This window comes from Canis lupus, chromosome 16, assembly GCF_011100685.1.
Source record: "Canis lupus familiaris isolate Mischka breed German Shepherd chromosome 16, alternate assembly UU_Cfam_GSD_1.0, whole genome shotgun sequence".
Classification (NCBI taxonomy): domain Eukaryota; kingdom Metazoa; phylum Chordata; class Mammalia; order Carnivora; family Canidae; genus Canis; species Canis lupus.
The window spans coordinates 30,878,281-30,898,392 of record NC_049237.1 but is presented as its reverse complement, the minus strand read 5'-3'; positions in this window follow the sequence as shown (position 1 = coordinate 30,898,392).

Genomic DNA, 20,112 nt, shown 5'->3' with positions numbered 1-20,112 from the left:
CTCAATAACTGATACTAACAATACACTAAAGGAAATGAATAGCATATTAGAGGATGCAGAACTACAGATCTGTGAGAGAGAGGAAAGGGGGCCGAAAATCTATTTGAAGAAATAACAACTAAAAACTTTCCTAATCTGGAGGAGGAAACAGACATCTAGATCCAGGAGGCACAGAGAGATCCCATTTAAATCAACCCAAGGAGATCCACATCAAGACACATAATAATTAAAAATGGTAAAGAGTAGTGATAAGGAGATAATTTCAAAAGCAGCAAGAGAAGTTACATATAAGGAAACCTCATAAAGCTATCGGCTGATTTTTCAGCAGAAAACTTTACAAGCCAAAGGGAGTGGCATGATATATTTAAAGTCTGAAAGGAGAAGAAAAAAACCAAAAAAACAAAACCTACAACCAGTATACTCTACCCAACAAGGTTATCATTCAGAATAGGAAGAGAGATAAAGAATTTTCCAGACAAATAAAAGTTAAAATAGTTCATCACCACTAAATTAGCTTTAGAAGAAATGTTAAATGAATTTAGAAGAAATGTTAAAGTGAATTCTTTGAGTGGAAAGAAAAATGCCATAATCTGGATAAGAAAATCATGAAAGGAAAATTTTTTGTAGATAAATGCAAACATATTATAAAAGTAGTAGATTATTTACCTACAAAAGCAGTATAGAGGTTAAAGCATATAAACAGTAAAATCAATTATATCTATAAAAATCAGTCAAGAGAATCACAAAATAAAATGATGTGAAGTGTGACATCATATATCTAAAACATGGATGGGGGGGCAGAAAATGTAGTGGTTTTATAATGGGTTCAGACTTAGCAACCATTAGCTTAATGTAGACTGATAAGAGTCCAACAGAAACAACAAATAAAAAAACCTGTAATACATGCACAAAAAAGAGACAGAAAGGAATCCAAGCATATCACTAAAGAAAACCATCAGACCACAAGGGAAGAGAGTAAGAGAATAAAAAAAGAACAGGAAAAAATCTACAAAAACAACTATAAAACAAGTAACAGAATATTAGCAAACCAAATCCAACAACACATTAAAAAGATCATTCAACACAATCGAGTAGAATTTATCCTAGGGAATGCAAGGGTAGTTCGGTATTCACTAATTAACAACACGATACCTCATGTTTACAAGAGAAAAAGTAAAAATCCCATGATCATCTCAATAGATGTAGAAAAAGCATTTGACAAAGTACAACATCCATTCACAATAAAAAACCTTTCAGCAAAATAAGTTAAGAGGGAACATACTTTAACATAATAAAGGCCATTTATGAAAAACCTGCAGCTAACATACTCTGGTGAAAAACTGAGAGTTTTTCTCTAAGATCAGAAATAAGATAAAGATATCCACTGACACCACCTCTATTTAACATTGTACTAGAAGTCCTTGCCACAGCCACCAGCCAAGGAAAAGAAATAAAAGACATCCAAATTGGTAAGGAAAAAGTAAGTTTTCACTATTTGCAGATGACATGATACTATATATAGAAAACCCTAAAGACTCCACCAAAAGAACAATAGAACGGATAAATGAATTCAGTAAAGTTGCAGGATACAAAATTAGTGTACAGAAATCTGTTGCAAAAAAAAAAAAAAGAAATCTGTTGCATTTCTTTACACTAACAATGAAGAAGCAGAAAGAGAAATTAAGAAAACAACCCCACTTACAGTTGCACCAAAAATAATAAAATTCCTAGAAATAAACTTAACCAAGGAGGTAGAAGATCCATTAAAAACTATAAAACATGATGAAAGACATTGAAGTTGACAGATATAAATAAAAAGATCTTTCATGCTAATGGATAGGAAGAACCAATATTGTTAAAATATTTACACTATCCAAAGGATTCTAAACATTTAATGCAATTCCTATCATAATACCATTGACATTTTTCACAGAACTAGAACAAATTATGCCCAAATTTGTATGAAAGCATAAACGACCCCAAATAGCCAAAGCAATCTTGAAAAATAAAAAAAAATAAAAAAATTAAGATGTACTACAAAGCTGTAGTAATCAAAGCAGTACAGCACTGGCACAAAAACGGATACATAGATACATAGATAGGAAATGACAGCCCAGAAATAAACCCACATTTATACAGTTAATTAACCTATGACAAAGGAGCCTAGAATATACAATGGTCAAAAGACAGTCTCTTGGGCAGCCTGGATGGCTCAGTGGTTTAGCACCACCTTCAGCCCAGGGCCTGATCCTGGAGACCCGGATCAAGTCCCATGTCAGGCTCCTTGCGTGGAGCCGGTTTCTCCCTCTGCCTGTGTCTCTGCCTCTCTCTCTCTCTCTCTCTCTGTCTCTCATGAATAAATAAATAAAATCTTAAAAAAAAAAAAAAGACAGTCTCTTCATCAAATTGTCCTGGGAAAACTGGAGAACTACATATAAAAGGATGAAGCTGGATCATTTTCTTAACACCATATGCAAAAAGAAATTCAAACTGTAGTATAGATCTAAATGTGAGGCCTGAAACCAAAAAACAAACAAACACATAGGCAGAATTAAAAAAAAAAAAATGTGTTTATTTATTTGAGAGAGAGAGAGAGTGAGAACATGAGTGAGAGGGGGGCAAGGGGCAGAGGGGGAGAATCTTTAAGTAGACTCCTTGCTGAGTCTGAAGTCCAATGCAGGGCTCAATCTCATGATCAATGAGATCATGATCTGAGCCAAAACAAGAGTCAGAAGCTCAACAGACTGAGCCACCCAGGCACCCCTAACATTTTTTAAATAAATAAAATAAAATGGTGCTTCTTTCATGACTTAAAAAAATAAAGGCCATTAGATCAGATGATCACCAGGAACTCCTCTACCTCTCAAATACTGTTATTCAATAAGTTGATATATAAATTTGATTCCATGAACTCGCAGGACTACTATTTGACTTTCAGGCCTAACTGCTTATAGAAACATCAGTATCAAAGGAAGTTTTTGCATGTTTTGCTTGTCTAAAGTCAAATGCTGCTCAAACCATCTTAACTACTACTAGAAGCTGATATACCACCCCTCAATTCCCCAGCCCCTTACCAGCATCACTCAGAGAGTAATTTTGAAACTCATCTGCCTATCTGTCCTGCATCTAGCTGCTATGAGATTCAGTCATCAGGAGACATTACTTAGAATTTTGTATTGCTGCCATATTCAGATCTGCCGACCAACGACTGACCAAAGAGGAGAGATCATGTAGCAGAACAGATCCTTCACATAATCAAATGTCTTCCTGCTGATGCAATTATACCATTTCTACTTGGCTTTGACCTTTGCCTCTATCATTCCCATCCTAAGATCTGAAAGCAAAACAAAACTGACATAGACATTGCTCTAGTATACTGTGAAATGGTTCTACACAGTTCTAACTAAGCCTAGCTCATTTCTCCTTTAGCAATGTAGTATAGTAATTACACTTAGAAATCTATTGAGAGATAAAGAAAAAGGAAGTGATGGGGGGGACAAAATCCTAGAGGGGTTACTAATTAATTGTTACATGTTTCTCAAATGTCTCTTAAGATTTTTGAAAAACTTATGTCCCTAACCAGATTTAGAAGACAATCTAAAAAGAAAGTAATTCCTAAAAGACCATTCAGTTTTGATTATGTGGATAGAATGGAAAACTCTAACATATTTTCTTTTCTAACCTGGGGAAGGTGAGAGGGTATCCATCGAATACTGAAAAATACTTCTGTTCTTCAAGCAGTGGTGGAGAGAATTCAATAGACTCCTTGAAAAGAGTAGTGGAATGACAAAGACTTGAGATGAATTTCTTGTTAAAACATCAGAATTCAGTATAGTGTGAGTACACGTTAGATATAATACAGAACATATGATCTTAAAGAATGAGTGTTGAAGCTATGATTGGTGAGGGAAATTCAAGTGGTCTGGAAGATACCTGAAGGTTTTGTTGTTGTTGTTGTTGTTGTTGTTTTGTTTTTGTTTTTGTTTTTTTACCTGAAGGTTTTATTGGAGATTTTTGCTTGAATTCTACTGAAGAGAAAAAAAAAATTCAAATGGAGTCTGTCAGGTCAGCATTTCTGGCCACCTTTTGCCTGATTATCAGCTCTAAGTAGGCAGTCTGTAGGGAAGCATGCACCCTGAGGTCTGTCTTGCTGATGCTTATCCTCCCCTACAACTCTCTCTCAGTGACCCTTTGTCCTTTATCCAGAAATGAGAATGGCAGACCAAGCTTAACAGAATTATTGGTAATAAGTTGGATGATGCTTTAGGCAGACTTCTAGGATGACCCCCAGTGAACTCTGCTTCCTCATAGTGAGTGTAGGCTAGATCTGGTAACTTTCTTATAACAAATACAGTACAACAAAAGTGCCAAAAGTGATTTCTGAGATTTGGCTGTAAAAGACTGTGACCTCCATTCGTGTATATTCTCTCTGGTTCTTCTCACTTGCTCTGATGAAGAAAGCCACCATGTTGTGAGCTGCCCTGTGGGAAAGCCCACATGGCCAGGACCTGAGAGTGGACCTCCAGGCAAAAGCCAAGCTTTAATTCAACTGTTATAGCCATGTGAATTAGCATGAAGGATCCTCCTCCCCACTTGATCCTTGAGATGACTACTTCCCTGTGTAACCTTGACCACAGCCTGTGGGAGTCCCTGAACATAGGACCCATCTAAGCTGTGTTGGAGTCCCAACCCACAGAAACTAGGAAAAAATAAATGTTTTAAGCCACTAGGTTTTGGGGTAATTTGCTCCTTGTGTGGACCTTGCTTTAAGTGATTAACAAGGTTCTTTCAATTATTTTGTAAATCTGTTTTTAGTAGTTGAGGTAGGCATGATACAATACTTATGTGTGAAAGATGCTTTTTCCAGACATCCACAGGGCATTTCCTAAAAAGAGTATGAAAGAAGTATTTGGCTTCAGTTCCCACCTTCACCACTGTGGTGTAAGGGGAAATATATATTTGCCAGAAATCTGTTTCAGATTCTGAAAGATCTGAAAACAGTATCTGGCAAACCGTATCTAATCCTAGAACCTTTGGAATTTCCTGAGTGTTAAATAAGGAGTGATAGAAGCTTCTTTTACTATTTACAACAAGCACCGTTCAATCATACCAGGGTTTATGCATATAATGAGGTGACTCTTGTCAGGGTCCCCATATATATTCAGGAGGGGACTGGTCATCAGAAAAACCCAAGAACTAAAAGTGTCCCATAAACTCAAGGAGACATAAAAGGAAATGAGAGAGAGATAGATTCAGATAGTCTTGTGTTGGGCATGAGGAAGTCCCCAGGATTACTTTCTATGGACTGATGTTGAGAAACCAATATGAAGAGCTCCATCAGGGTGTGTGTACCACAGAGATATAGTAACACAGGACCATATGCTTCATTCACAAATCAAGCCTTATCTATAATCTCTTTGACACCACCCTACACCTATAAAATGTAGCCTCAGAGATGGGGTTGGAGGTAATGAGATGAGTAGGGCTTTGAAATAATTGAGACTTACTTTCTAACCTTGGTAACAGAGCTCTGTAAATGTAAATTAGGTTATGTAAAAATAAAGTTGCATTTCTTTATTTGGTGAATGAGATTTTATACCCATTGTACAAGTATATTCTATAGAAAGCATTGCCCTTCATAAATTATATCTGCCCAGATTTACCCTGAGGCAGCAATAAGATATTGAGAAAAGAGCATGCATGGGCTTTGGCATCTGTCAGACCTGGATTTGAGTTGTAGCTTTATAATTTACTGTGCATGTGAGCTTATGAAATTTGCTAAATATTCCCTTGACTATTTTCTATGTATAAAATGTGGGCAATAATACCCATATCGTGGAATTTGCTGGAGGATATCATGAAATGAGACAAATGGAAGTCTTTAGCCCTATACCTGAGATGTGATCTATTCCACTTTCCAGTCGTTAGAAAATAACTGGGTCTTAATATCACAAGGCCAGCATTTCTAGATGTGGTTCTGAAAGTTCCTGCCTTGTCCAGAGTCAGGGGGAATAGAACACCCTGAAAGAATGACATAATGGCTGGTCATCAGAGCTTTGCAGTCTTCTTAACAGCATTGTGGTTCTCCCTCAGGCTCTACCATTTCATCATCCAAGGGGACAGCTTTCTAATCAGACTTATATTCTCCTCAATTCTTATAATAAAACCTAATAACTTAAAGATTCTATTATCTTAATTCCTTTGACTCTGAAAAATGACTAATTAACTGAATGAGTAACTTATTTAAAACAATTTAGGCATTAAATAATTTTCTTGGTTCAACATTTTCAAATTGCTTAGCACATGGCAGGAGCTGCATTCACCACAGAGGATGAAAACATGCATTGAACAAAGCCCTTTTCTCAAAGAGCTCACAATATAATACAGGAGACAGGCATAAAATAGTCAGTTAGATAAACATGTGATTAGTAAAATAAGGGAAGAGTGTGGGATCCCTGGGTGACTCAGTGGTTTAGCGCCTGCCTTTGGCCCAGGGTGTGATCCTGGAGTCCCAGGATCAAATCCCACATCGGGCTCCTTGCACGGAGACTGCTTTTCCCTCTGCTTCTTTCTCTTCTTCTCACTCTCTGTGTGTCTCTCATGAATAAATAAATAAAATCTTTAAAAAAAAATAAGGAAGAGTGTTCAAGGTGCTAGGGACTTGGCACAAACATTAGGGGGCAGAGTGAGAATAACACTAATTATTGAAACTAACATAATTTCCATACAACCTTTAACAACGGGGGTTGTTGAATCCATTTCAGAGATGGGAAAACTGAAAGTCAAAGACATTTCTAAATGCAGTGGTCGAGACAAGAGTGAGGCTGGGGAAAAGCAGCCAGCCAGGCCATTCTAAATACAAAGCCCATGCTTTACCCACTGTGCTTACACCACTTAGTAACTGCTTCCAGGAAGAGGACCAGAAAGAACCTTGCTATCCAGCTCTCCCTCACCTCAAGCATTTCCTCTGCAGTGACTTCTACATCTGCCACCAGATAATTCCTAAATGGTCCATTAAGAGCCACCAAGCGAGGACACTATATATTTTTTAAATTTCCCCCCCATTATGAGTATTGGTATTATTTTGTATTTATGCCTTTCTTTCCCAACTATATTAAACTTGACACATTTACTGTACATTTTTATTCCTTCCCTAGATCTGGTTGGGACAGAGAGTTTTCTCTAATTAGTTTATATATTAGAGTTTATGTTTCATTCTGGAACTGCCTGGAGACTCATTGGTGTTATAGGTGCAAGATAAATGTTAGTCATTATCATGATAAAACCTCAATAAACATTTAAGCAATGCAAAGTTATAATTTGGGGAGTTTATGGAGGAATCTGAAATAATTCAAATCATGAAAGATTCTATTACAAGAAGCAGCTAGGCTGATTTCAGGAACACACAGTGCTTTGTTCATTTTTACCCTGGCTCTCCCGCCAAAACACTATATTTTGACAGGCAAAAGCAATTAAAGTCACTGTTTTGGAACTTTGTTCATCTTCCTCACCACTCCTCCTTCTCATCCTCTCTCTCCATCCAATCTGTCATTAGCACACACATGCGCTGGCCTTGAGGTGGCCTCGGCATTGCTAAAGAAAGAGAAAAAGATTTTCTGGGAAAGAGGGAGACCTATTGTGGAATGTGAAGGGCTTTGCACCAGGACTCAAGGGCCCTAGAGGCTGCCTGTGCTTTCTGGTACTTGAAAGTGAGAGTAGCAGCAACTAAACCACAAGCACCAGTGCGCATCTGCTTGTAACGGCCAAGATCAACAGAAAAGTAGAAAGCCAACCATTGGTAAAAGGAGGAGGCCTAAGGAAATGCTGAAAAAGACTACTTGTGGCCCTTGACAAATGGTGAAAGGCTGGGTGAAAGCAAACTGAAAGGAAACTTTCAAAGGCTGTATCACAGCTTTTGTTCATGTGCATGGAGTAATATGTTGCATGCACATACAGAAAGATGCTTCTATAGCAAGAACCCTGTAACACCAAAGTGAGTGTTGCAGGGGAGAAGTGTTTCACTTGGTTTAGCACATTTGACTACCAGAATCTGGACTCTATAAGTAGGCTCTGACAAGTCAAAGGAACTAGCTATACATTTAATATCTAGAGAGATCTTGCTTTAAAGTTATTCTCCAGTTATATGAGACATCCAAAATTTAAATGTACAGCATGGTTAATTTTTACATAAATACACACCTGTACACATACCACCCTTGTAAAACTATACCCTCCCATTACATGTTCCATGTTTCTCTAATTTTTCCTCTTGAAGGGGATTCTTTACCAGTTGATTTTATGAAGTTGATTAAATATTTTGAGAAGTGAATAACCCCACATTCTTCAATGGTAATATAGAAAGGAATAACATAATGTGAATGTAATCCTGTGTATATGTGTGTGTTTATGTGTATGCATTCACTCTCCAGATCCTTCTCACCAGGAAACCAAGAGCCACTGCACCAGGCTTGCCCAAGGAATGGGCCTGACAGTCTGAACAGTCCGAATCTCTACTGTGGGTCTCTTCTTTTGTCCATTTCTTACTGCTTGTACCAGGGGTGAATTTCTTGTATCAGGCCTCTGCAAATGAGCTTTATGCACTTGTTCAAGATACATTCCTCACAATCTCTTTTTCATTTGATTTGTAAGGAAAGACTTACTTTCTTTCAACATAACCACTGACATACTAGTAGTGGCATGGAATGTTGTAGTTCTCTAATCCATACCAGAATGGTCAATGTCTCTCTGCATTCCCCATGGCAGTCCCATTCTTTCTGTAGAGTCAACTTTCTCAGCACCTTCTGTGGTGATAAGTGGCATTTTAAACCTCTTTTTTCAGGTATTATCACTTCCTGCTTGGATTCTTCATTTTCAGAGTGCTTGGAAACACTCTGTGTGAAACTATTAAACATCCTTCTGGCAACAACAGCTTCAGTTGCAATAAGCGATTATTGGATGTCTATACCTTGTGTGTTTATAAGATGATGGTTACTATAATGCTTGTAACTAGAGTTTTGTATTTCACTAGTTAGTGCACCATTTTTATTTTTTTATGATTTTATTTATTTATGCATGAGAGACAGAGAGAGAGAGGCAGAGACATAGGGAGAGGGAGAAGCAGGTTCCATGCAGGGATCCTGACATGGGACTCGATCCCGGGTCTCCAGGATCCCACCCCAGGCTGAAGGCAGGTGCTAAACTGCTGAGCGACTGGGGCTGCCCAGTGTTCCATTTTTAGATTTTGACAATTATCCTGTGAGAAAGGTATTCTTCCTAGCTTTATCAAATGCATGAGGAGTAGGAAGAAAGTTAATCAATTCTGCCAACACGGGGCAGAACTGGGATTTGAATCTCAGGATTCTAATCCCAAATCTTATTCATGTTTTTTTTTAAATATAAATATACTATATTGTCTCCTGCTAGAATAAATAATGATGGGATAAGGAGCATAGAGTGAGCAGAGGACCCAGGAGAGTGGGCATCAAGACAGTTAAGTGAAAAAGTGGCTCATAAAGAAATGGAAATGGTGCAAATATCAAGGCATTTATAGATATTTTTTTAAAGAGAGTGTGTACATGAGTGAGGTGTGAGCAGGGGGGAGGAAGCAGAGGAAGAGAGAGAGAGAGAGAGAGAGAGAGAGAGAGAGAATTACACAGGCTCTATGCTCAGCACAGAGCCCAAAGCATTGCCTTATCCCACAACTCTGAGATCATGACCTGAACCAAAATCAAGAGTCAGAGGCTCAACTGACTGAGCCACCCAGGCATCCCTCAAGGCATTTATAGATTTCTAAGTGAGCTGACAACTATATCCCAATGTACGGCTATCAGACTAAAATGGTGCAAAAAGTGTGCTGGGCAAAGAAACCAAAGACCATGAATGAGTATATCCATCATACCAGAACACTCCATTCCTCACTGCAGCAATTGCTTATTACTTTCCCCCTAGCTCATCTACTCCCAAAACCAAAAATGCTGTTATCTCTATATTTCTTTAAACATTGTAAAAATAATAAAAAATAAAATTCAAGCAGAAAGCCCCTCAAACTATATCCAAGTCCTCAGGCATCTATTCATTTTGTGATTGTCTACTTCTATGTATGATTTCATGTATGGAATGGGGGCACTTAAAAAGCCTGCAAGTTACACAGATTTAGGATGGGCCTGTTGATGATGGGAAGGAAGAACAGCAATGTATGCTGTTTCCGGGTGAGCCATGTGAGAGGCAAGGGTAGGAACATGGGAATGTATATTAAAAATATATAAAGCAGCATACCAACATAAATAGAAGATTATTTTGTAATTCTATTGCAATGAGCTCTCCAGCAGATTCTCAGCTCCATAACACAAGAGCTAATTAATTATTGTATTTACAATGCCTTACACGATATTTGGCATACTTTAGGTTCTCCATTAATATCTTTCAAATAACTAATGGAGGTTTTTCCTTGGTACAAAGTATGCCATTTTGGAATTAGAGGCATCTTAAAGACTGTCTCATACAACTGCTTGTACAGTTATAGAAAATTGGTCTCACAGAGGCTACATGATTTACCAATACCATCCAACGATATTAAAAGCAAACAAACTATAAAATTTGGCTCCAAAGATGGATTAGGTATTCATCAACAAGTATTTGAGGAACTTAGAGTTAATAAGTGACACTCAAAAAAGCACCTCCTTTAATTTTGAATTGATAAAATTCAAAATGAACAAATCAGAATGTTTAACCTGATTTACCAGATCAAAGTCTAGGGAGTTTGAAATGAAGGAGGCTCACAAGGAATGACTCTGCTGATGAAAAATAAGGATGGGGAAGGAGAGAAATTATTTTATACTATTCTGCACAATAAGAGCAAGTAACACAATTAATTTATTAAATTGTAGATTATTAGAAATGAGTTTAGACAATCAGTAGATATGGAAAGGAATAGTTTGGGGCAGTTGTGACTGGGTGTGCTACTGAGCTATACAGACTTTGTTATAACTTCCAAGACATACTTCATATATTATATACCTATTTTCTCTCCCTGATATATACATATGGGCTATGTGTGGTTAGTCAGATTATTAAATATCTAAACCTTAGAGTCTTTCTCTGAAAACTGGAGGATATAATGATTATTAGTTAAGAATGAATGGATAACCCATGTGATGCACCTTATGTCCTGAGCACTCACTCTAGGTAGGTAACATTGTAAAGAATAAGCAACAAGCAAGACATCTGGATGGCTCAGTCTCTTAAGCATCTGACTCTTGGTTTCAGCTCAGGTCATGATGTCAGGGTTCTGAAATCGAACTCTGCATTGGGCTCTGGGGTCAGCACAGAGTCTCCTTGTCCCTCTCCCTCTGCTCCTCCCCCACTTCTTTCTCACTCTTTTGAGTAAATAAAGTTAAAAATATTTTTAAAAATTAAAAAGAATATACTATATCTGAATTGAAATTTAAAAAGAAAAGAAAAAAGAAAAAGAATAAAGCAGTAAGTAACACCCCAGAGGGAAGATTGAGCAAGGACTCTGGTACCCTACAATCTCAGTGCCTATGCCCATTCTTCTTTCCGATATGGCTGTAGGGGCATGCTTTCAGATCTTTGAACTTTCATCTTTCATGAAAAAAAGTGTAGGTATGATAATGATTACACCCAGTTTCTCTGCAAGAATTGAGAAATATACATAGAAGAAACCAGCACTTAATTATCCCTTTGTGTATCTTTGGTTCCTTCATCATCTCATTTGTGCTTCTTCTTGATCCTAGTAGCCACCATCCCCTCCACCCCCCATCTCTGCTTTTCCTGGTTGATCGCAACCCATGGCTTATTCCCAAATAACCTGCCTCTTAGGATATCAGTCAAACTCTTCAAACATATGGACTAAAAAGACTCTAAAGTGTTATTCCTCCCTTAAGGTATGCATTTTAATGGCAATCCTTGAAAACTTAAAAGCCTTAAAAACCAAAAGAAATCAATGCTTAATGGTGGAATTTGAAGCATTATGACAGGGGAGAAGGAGCTGAAAGGGATTTTAGATTTCACTGAGTGCAACCAATTCATCTTATGGATGAGAAAACTGAGAGAGAGAGGAAATGACAGGTGTCACCTGACAGCCCCCAGCCCATAACTCGGGCAGAAACTCAAACTATAAGGCTCATCATAAGCTGCTCTGCCTCAAGTGCCATGTGCTGCTGAGCAGCAACTACCTTACCACTACAGTAAACATCTCCTGCCCTTCCTACCCACCACTCATATTCAACAATAGCTGGATCAGCTTCCTGGCCCCCAGACACCAGGAGTAGTACTCTTTTCTGGGCATCTCACCCTAAGGAACATTAATACTTTGCACCTAGAGTGGTGAGGAAAATGGTCAATGCCTTACTTGGAGAGTACTCACTAATTGACTGCTGTTAGACAGTGATGCATTATTCAGGAAATTTTCTGTTACAGGAAGGGATGGATTGGCATTCTATTCACTCTATACCACACAGAAGCAATAGCCAAGCCTTAAAAACATAAATGAGAAAAATAGAATATAAAAGTTGGCCATTCCTTTGTCTTGTTTTTCTCCACCCCAAACTAGCTATATAAAGGTCAGGGAAAAGAAGATTTTTCACTTCAAGTATATGCCTTATGTCTGAGTCAGAAACTTGGACTTTAGTTTCTAATGGATAGAAGGAATGTTAAAACTGTCAAGCACCCCCCAGGCAAATGAATTTTCTTGGGCTACTAGAGAAAATCATTGAATATACACACTACAAGGTGACCTATAAAATTGTGCAGTTTAACCAAACTTGAATCTGTTCAGCTCACTCAGTTTGACCTCCAGCTTGGACCCTGGATTGCCCCTACTTGTTACTATAGGTCCTGAGGAACATCAGTTTGATCTTTACCTAAGAAAGGGAAACCAATTGTCCTGGAAGGACCATTTCCAAACAAAGGAAGGTTGGAGAGGCAAAGCAATTAGCTGAGAGAATAAATTATTTAAAACCACAAGTCCAGGAATGGAGGATGGGACAGGGAGTTAGAATCAGGGAAAGTAGGGAGATCATATTTTAGAGACATCAAGGGAGAAAAAAGTAAAAATGATGAGAAGAAACTGCAATAAAATCATCAAAGGAAGATCAGAGAGGAGGCAAGTGAGGAGCATAAAATAAAAAGAATTTGCATAAAAAGGGATTAAAAAGAATTGAAAAAAATTACAAATTAAAAGATCTAATAAAGATTACTGGAAAATAAATGAACATGCAATAAGAAGGGTTCTGCATGGAATAATAAATACATTACAGTACTGCGAGGGGAAAACATCGCAGAGAAACCTCAGAGCGAAGAAAATAAGAGAGGAACAATAATTTAAAGTTCAGCCCACAGAGGAACCAAGAAGATGGAGATAAAAAGGATAAAGGAGGCGAGTAAGTGACAGATATTAATACAATACACAGAAGGCATGAGAGAACCATTCAAAGCAGGAAAGAACCAGGGTAGGTGACAGGCACAGGCACGACAGGAAATGCATGCTGCACATAGGCAGAGCTTCTTTTTTCAAAAAAAAAAAAAAAAAATCTGAGAAAGCATTCAATATTGCTTAGATAGCATTGACAGGATGATAAAGGTATTTTCAAATTTGTAATTAAGAGTTTATTCACGGGGATCCCTGGGTGGCCCAGCGGTTTAGCGCCTGCCTTTGGCCCGGGGCGCGATCCTGGAGTCCTGGGATCGAGTCCCACATCAGGCTCCCGGCATGGAGCCTGCTTCTCCCTCCTCCTGTGTCTCTGCCTCTCTCTCTCTCTCTGTCTATGATAAATAAATAAATCTTTAAAAAAAAAAAAAGAGTTTATTCACGCATAAAAGCAGCTATTGCAATATTAGAAAAGTAAAGTCGGGGACCTTTTTATCTTTGTAAATATCTAGAAAGCCAACTCTGTCTGCATGCACAATTTAACATTATCTACCTCCATGAAGGAAGTACCCTGGGATTTTGTATTCAAATATCAAGGGAAAATGGTTTTCATTTTTCTCTTCATTCATCTGACATGACTTTCAGGACACTTGGAAGAACAGGACTGGCTTCTAAGTATAAGGCTGTCAACAGCATGGTGATTTTCTTGCACTGTACACTTCCTCCGACTTCAAGACCCACGCAACATTCTAAAGTAGAAAAAGAATTGCCTCTGCCACAATGTCCAGGTGTCCCTGTCTCAAGTAGCTAAGTGTCAGCTACTTCTGGCATCCATTATTTTGGACATACCTATATCAGTGCAGCCTTCATAGGTATCAAAACTGCAGGCTGTTGCTTTTAGACAGAAGACTTCTCTCTCTCACCTAAACCATGTGTGGGGGGCTCTCTTCATTCCATTCCTTGGATAAGCCCAACATTATATTTCAAGAATCATCCAGATTTGAAGCCTCAACGAATGTTAGAATAGAAGGAGACTGGAAGTATCAAAGAAGCCCTACTCTTATTTCACAGATGGAGAAGTCAAGGTCAACAGTGATGATATGACTATCTTTATCCAAAGGTGTCTCTAATATATCAGAACCTTTCTACAGGTGGTTTATAAGGAACACATTGAAAACATGTTATTATATTTAGATGGATTGTGTAAAAAATAATCTCTCTAAACCTTCATAGGAAAGTAAAGAAATTAACATAAAAAATGAAGTGCTGTGAAGTACTTAGGTACATGGAAAGGTCAAACATATTTTATTGCGTTAGGTCCAGGGGCATCCAGTCTTCCTTGATTCTCAGTGCCCTTAATGTCTCACTAATTTTTTATGGCATTCTTGGGCAAAAAAAAAAAAAAATCCTAAAAAGTAACAAAAAATTAAAAACAAAAACAAAACAAACAAAAACACCTAGATGTTCAGTTTATTTAGAAGGAAAAAAGACAGGTTCAAATAACCAAGTACTTATTCCTTAACAGCCTATTAGCTGTCTGAAAAAGTAATACACATGAAATGAATGACAAAAAGATATGCTTATTTCATTCTTAACTCCAGTACTAATGGGATGTGTGCCCATGTTGGCCACTGCACAAATTCTCAGACTTGGAATCAGATTGCATATTGCCATCCTCATTCTTTTTCATGCCAGTTTTCACACCATATTTGATTTTTATCATACCTGCCAAAACAAAGGATATATGATATATGCCTTTGAATGGAAAGTAGCATGATTTTGGGTTGAAACTATGAACTACCTCTAGCTAATAAACAGTGTCTAGTAAATGTCAACTATTATTATTTTAATTTGAACATCTAAAATATCCCATTATGCCACTGTCAGCTCACTGTGGTGTCTTTGTGCCACTTTTGCACTGGGTTTGGGATCCACAGCTCAAGGTCCTTGCTTTGATCTTACAGGATTATTTATTTTTATTAATGATGACAAAGGGAAAGAGTTTAAACCCTGAAAATGAAATCAAACCAGCTACCTTCTCTATTATACTGTATGATGAACAGAAATTTTCTTGTCTCTATATTTTCAGTTAACAGTTTCCTAACCAGCCTGCAGGGTTATCTTCAGGTCTGGAGTCAATCTAGATCTGGACCAAAACTCTAAAGTCATCTAATTAGATCCAAACCATTGAATGCATATTCAAAATTTGTTTTCATTGCTTTGATGAATTTCCAAAGCAGGAGGCAAGAAAGCATATTCTATAAAATATGAAGAACAACTTCAACTAAATTCCTCCTAATAATCTAATCTATCTTCATAATAGTAGTATAGCATCACAGTAATTTCCATTCTAATACCTGCTTTGATCCTCACAACACCATATGAGGTGGGCAAAGGCATCATCAGTACTTCTATTTGACCTACTGTGGCTTTATAATAAAAGTAGTAAGTAATCAATACAAAAATTGATACATCAGAAGGCTTTATTGCATACCTACCCTATATCATCACCATTATTCCCGAAAATGCAGGATTCAAGAGAAGTATGAAACATGCTTCCTCCCCTAAAGAAGATTTTATACTCACTGTTGTGAAAGAAGGTGCACACACATAAAACAATTAACAAATTATTATAGGAGACAATAGCAGACAATTGTGTTACTGGAACAATTAAAGAATGGATCAACATATAATAACTGGCAGCTGTGCAGGGCTGACAATAAATACAAAGTGAGTTAAGCCAGAGAGAGATTGATGTGGCTGCAGTCATCCAAGAAGCTTTACACTCAGTGCTGGAAGGTCACTGGTTGAGAATCTCAAGGACAATCCAAGTCCACTTATCTAATTTGTATCTGGAATAACTGGAAGGACTGAAAATATTAAGAACACCCATTTTCAGTTACAGTTTTGTTATTGTTGTTAATAGTCAACTGGTAGCAAAGTTGGTGGTTACATACTACTCTTCATATGGCAATCAAGAGATTCTAACTACAAGTAGACTCAAATAGATGAATCTTTTTCTGTGATTTACTAGAAGTATATTCGGAGTTTAACACAATTAAAATGAGGGCAGGTATTTATTTTGTTTTGTTTTGTTTTGTTTTTAACTAGAGAAAATAGACAAATAATGAGAGAAAGGTGGATAAAAGAGAAATCCTGGAATCAGAATCAGAATTTATGCCAGCCAGATTTAGGAGGAATATTGCATCTCAAAAGTCAGCAATAAGTAAGGTACAGAAAACAATCAACTAAGTCAAAGACACTTTTGGACATGATTTGTATTACACTCTACCTGAGAGAGTAGACAGCATGTAATGAAGAAGCAAGGGAACAGATTCTGGATCTCTCCCCAGAGGCCCGATGGTTTGAGTGGGAATATAAGGTCTCCGATCTCACCATTAGATGAACAACGCAGTCATTGAAAAAAAAAAAAAGTTACCTTCTCATCAATTACTGTAAAATAATCAACTATCTCTTCCTCACCTCTTAAATGTCATATGTTCAAAAGCATGTGTGCCCACTTACGTCTTCTTATTCTACACTATCATCCTTGGCCATATCATCTACTCCTACATCCTCAGCTACCATCTAAAATTTAAATGCAAAAAATAAATAAATAAATAAATAAATAAATAAATAAATAAATAAATAAATAAAATAAAATTTAAATGCTACATGAGATACATGCCAACCTTTACTCTTAACCCAATTCAGTGGGGACTGAATATTGGGCATTTCTCTCCGGTAACTCAGTCTCAGTATGAATACATTTGAAATTATTGCTTTCCTCTGTCTGACTGTATGTATCTGTGTATCTCCAGTTTTGTGAATGGGGCATGATCTGCCCAGCCTCCCCATCAGAAGCCTTGGAGTCATTTCGATTCTTCTCTCCTGCTTATGGCCACATCCAATCATTCTCCTACCACTTCTTTCCTTTTCTGCCTTCCATCTTTCCTTCCTTCCTTCCTTCCTTCCTTCCTTCCTTCCTTCCTTCCTTCCTTCCTTCCTTCCTTCCTCCCCCCCTCTTATTTTTAAGTTTATTGATCTGCACCAAACTGTACATATGTAATGTATACAATTTGACAAGGTTGAACATATGCATACACCCATAAGACCATCGCCACAATCAAGATAATGGACATATCAATCACCTCCAAAAGCTTTCTTGTGGTCATTTGTTTGTTTATTTCTTTACAGTGAAATATTTAACCTGACATTTGCCCTTTTGACAAACATAAGTGCATGATACAGTATTGTTGACAATAGGTTTTATGGATTATGACATATCTTTAGAACGAATTCATCAGGTACATCAAACTATATACCAATTGAACAATGACTCCCCATTTCCCCCACCTCAAATGGTTATTGCAATAATTAAATGTAATTATCTATACCAAATGTAATGGAAAGAGGCCAGTATATACTATACCTTAAGTAAGTGTTACCTAGTATTGGCATTACTCATTATACAGGAAGAGATGATTGGGAGAATAACCTGTGGTGGGACCAGCTAGCCTTAAAAAGGTCACAACTCAAGCAATAATCAAATAAGGAAATTATATGGAAAGTTTTTTGATAAACATGATTTTTTAAAAATATGATGGAAATAAGGTTATATACTAAAATGGCATGGAAAAGACAAAGCACCACATGAATTCATGGTTTTAGCTAAATTCAACACAAAGGAATCCTAAAAAAGTCATTTTATAAAGGAAAATATAAAAGAAAGACCTTTAGCTTGGTATTGATTACACAATGACAGTGGATAAAAGTTATAAAGACAAATTATCAACTCATCCTAGTACAAAGAAAATGAACTTTAAGTTAAATGAATACGTGAATGAATGGATAGGTAGAATAGAATACATATTGATAAAAGGGAGTTAGAGTCTTAGAGAGATATAAAATGTTTTAATGAGAACACCTTTTGTTCTAAATGAGCTCAAAGTACTGAGATCACTGATATATAAGCAAAGAACTCTGAGAATGCATAAAGATGTGTAATGCAATTTTCAAGAAGTGGAAGAGGTGAATTTATTTAAATTGCTAAAAATGAGTTTGATATCCATTCTGGTCCACAGTTCAGAACTAACTACTAAAAGAGTATTTGTGGGCATTTAGGAAAGGAAGTAGGGATCTAATGAGAGAATAGATAGTATATTTAAAAGAAAATTATCTAGGACAAGGGAAGGGAGAGACTTGGTTTACTCTGACGATTATGTTCACTTTAGGCACCACTTTTTTAGAGTGATAATTTGGAGGCCAATTAAAATAGATTGGAATAACAGGGAGGTTCAAAGAAACACTTATGAGAAGAATAGTTGGACAAAATTATAGCAAAATTATGTGCAATTTCTAAGGATTGTTATTTTATTGTTATTTTTTAAAATGCATTTCTATATAATCTTAAATATTAGAACTAAATATTATGGAATAAGCATTAACTATTCCTTCCCTTTTTTAAATGTTTTTTTTTTTCTGTTTTTAACACCTTTATGCACATGTAATTTGTATACCATATAATTCACCCATATATATAATGGGAGAAAATATTTGCAAATAATTTCTGATAAGGGGTTAATATCTAAAATATAAAGAAGTCACATAACTCAAAGGTTAAAAAAAATCCAATAAAAAATGTGCAAAGGATCTGAATAGATCTTTCTTCAAAGAAGACATATAAGTGGCCAACAGGCATATGGAAAAGTGTTCAACATCACTACTCATCAGGTAAATGCAAATCAAAAGCACAGTGAGATCATACCTGACACCTGTTAGAATGGTAAATTGTCAATTTCTCCTCTCATTTCTATAAGGCTTTGGGGTCATGTATATTGATGCTTTGTTATTAAGTGCATACCTAATTGTAATTGTTCTATCTTTCTGGTGGATGAATCCTTTTATCACTAAGTTTCCCTCCAATTCTAGTTACATTCTTTGTTTTGAAGCCTTTGTGTCATGTTAGTATAGCTACTCCATTTCTCTGTGGCTACTGTCTGCATGATATAATTTTTCTAGCCTTTTACACTTAATCTACTTTTATCTTCGAATCTAAAGTGCGACTCTTCTAGACAGCATGTAATTGGATTTTGATTTTTGTTGTTGTTGTTTTAATCCAGTCAGACAAACTCAGATTTTTGACTGGATTTTGTTTAATCCATTCACACTTAATATTATTTTTTATATTGTTGGATTTATGTCTGTTGTTTCAGTTTTTCTTTTGTATATGTCTTGTGTGTCATTTGTTCCTCTCTTATTGCCTATTGTTTTACATTAAGCAAAGATTTTCTAATATTAAATTTCTTTCATGATTTTTTCACTTTTTATAAAATTTAAGTTTTTACTGGTTACTCTACAGTTTGCCTTACACATCTTAACTAATCAGAATCAGTTTCAGTTTTCTAGTATCTTAATTTTAGTAAGACACATAAACTTTACTGACATATAGTTCTATTTCTTGTCCTCCCTCTATGAGATGATTATTGTATGCATTACATCTAGTAATGTTACAAACTGAATAATACACTGTGATAATTATAACTTTACACAATTTTGTCTTTTAAACCAGCTGAGAAAAGAGCAAGTATATGTTTATGACTTTTGATATTTTCTTTTATAACATTTCTGACAGATTCCAGTTGCTATCTCAACTTTGCTCTCGCCCACCATACCTTTCTTTACTTTTAATTATTATTTCCTTTTGTTCCTTAAATTTGTTTATT